This window comes from Triticum aestivum, chromosome 2D, assembly GCF_018294505.1.
Source record: "Triticum aestivum cultivar Chinese Spring chromosome 2D, IWGSC CS RefSeq v2.1, whole genome shotgun sequence".
Lineage (NCBI taxonomy): Eukaryota > Viridiplantae > Streptophyta > Magnoliopsida > Poales > Poaceae > Triticum > Triticum aestivum.
Window position 1 is genome coordinate 83,514,469 of NC_057799.1, and position 2,218 is coordinate 83,516,686.

The 2,218-nt window shown below is 43.7% G+C and overlaps 1 protein-coding gene across 1 annotated transcript in view; it reads right to left on the reverse strand.

Moving 5' to 3' along the window:
• The window catches only part of LOC123055677 (probable pectinesterase 66), a 10,964-nt gene that overhangs the window by 1,623 nt on the left and 7,123 nt on the right, over nt 1-2,218 (reverse strand). The window lies entirely within an intron of this gene.

A 2,218-nucleotide genomic window follows, 5' to 3' on the forward strand; every position in this document is an offset into this window, starting at 1 on the left:
TGGCAGGGGAGAAGAGTTAGTTAAGGAAATTTAAGTCAGCTTGTGTGGACGTAGGATTATCGAAATTATCATGCCATCAAGAGCTAATCTTATTAATTACTCGTATAATAAAGTTGACTATACAACCCTTTTCGGTTCATATGTGGTTAGATGAGGTGCTAATAAGTTTCTTTTATTTTAGAAAATCGTTTCTATCTATTCATCAAAGGCTATGACATTAAAAAGAATTCCAGAAGTAACATATATTATATTAAGGTCCGTAACATAAATTATATTCAGGTCCGTTGACCAGCCAACAACGACTACAAGCACTACAACTTAGCAATCAAACTCCCTAAATGCATAGGTTCTTAGCTTTCTGTATTAGCTCCTTCATTTAATTAGTTGTAGGATCTTAGTAGCATGTAAAGTTTGTAGCCTGTTTTTGGCATGTATAAAGTAAATATTATTCCTTAAGTACACATGGAAATATATTTGAACTGAGTCTAGATGAAATGCCAATAAAATTTGCCATCATCTAAATATATGAAATTATAGTTAAAAAAGGTGCATAAAGTAAGCGATGGTCATAATCTATTTTGGCCCAAACATTTTCCAAATATGTTCTACCAAATCAGTTTTGAGTGCTCTATGAGTCACTCGATCTCAGATTCTTACATCCCTTTGTAGCACCTGGGCTAAACCAGTATGTCACCATGGGTGAATACTGATGGTAGGACAATGGATGTGCCCACCTCCTTGTTTAAATTGAGAATGTTAGTCATATTTTATCTTTCATCCTTGACTACCATATTATGAAAAATGATGCAAGTTATCATGACATTCTGGATATCACCCCTGTCATACAAACGTGCTGCGCATTGCAAAACAGGTAGTCAACCATGCAAAACATCAAAAGCACATTTCATATCCTTCCTTGCCCCCTCCTAATGTGCAGCAAACAACTTATGATTTGTCTCCTCTTTAATTAACCTACCACGTCAATTTTTGGCCTATGTGGCGGCTTAGCACCTGTAGAGGATTGAGCACTCGAAGGGGTCAAAGGTTGGCTATTATGGCCTGTTCGGAACTCCTCCCGCTCCATGCTTCTCCAACTCCGCAAGCGAAGCCGGACCGAACGTCTGGGCTCCGCGGAGTGAGCTTCACGAAGCGGTGCGATCCTCTAGTGCAAAATATTGAAGCAGCTAAAGCCCAGCTTCACGAACTGGAGAAGCGAGGAGTCCGGCGTATTCACAAGGGGATGTCACCGCCAAGTTGTAAAAAACGATTGACACAACTCGCGTCAGACTCATGTTCCCTGAATCTGTACGCAACAACCCACCTCTCTATCGACATCTCTTCCCCTCGTAACCTACACATCGCTGTCGGTCGCTGCCTCCACGTCCGATTCCACCCCTTCGCCAGCCGGCGAGCCTCTCCGCCGGTAGATCCGACCATTCCAACCCCGTTCCTATTGGATCCTGTCCCGAAGGAGCACTTCCCCCGCCGACAGCAAGGAGCAGCAACCCCACCGGCAGGAGATGCCCACCTTGACGCCATTGATGCCGGTGCTCATGTCATCCTCCGAGCCACCCTCGACCCCTCTCCCCAATCCAAGGTGAGCTTGCCTTTGCTTCTTCCCTATGTCAGTCATGGTGATGCTACTGTACATGTGATGGGAGAAGCCGCCAAGCGAGCCGAACGCATTGGAATAGCCTGGTGAAGTGAGAAGCTAGCTCAAGAAGCTGAATTTGTGGAGTTTTGATAAGCTAGAGAGGTTCAGAACACGCCCTTAGTCTTTCTCTCTTTCTCTTTCTTCTTGTTTCACGCTTTTACCTACGATCACGCTATAGGCTGGCTCTTGCATAATAGCGTACTAGTTCTCTTTTTTCCTTGTCCCTCTCTTTCACATAAGCAAAAGTGTCATGTAAGAAGGCTTATAGCCTACTACTCCTTTCGTTCAGGTGCACAGGATGCCTATTGGAAACAAGAGATTCCAAGAGTACTAGTTGTGGTTGTAAGTTATATCCTTTGTAACCCATGCATCACCTCGTTCAGCTCCCCTATGCAGCAGCCTTTAACTTCTCTGCTCTCCTTCACAGACATGGTATTTCAATCCTTCCATCTTCGCACGTGCAAGATTAAATGTCTCTTTCATTTGTTTTTCAGGGCACATGATAGACTCATTTCCTCGATCCTAAACATAACATTAGCCTATCATAGTGTGTCTGGTCTCAAG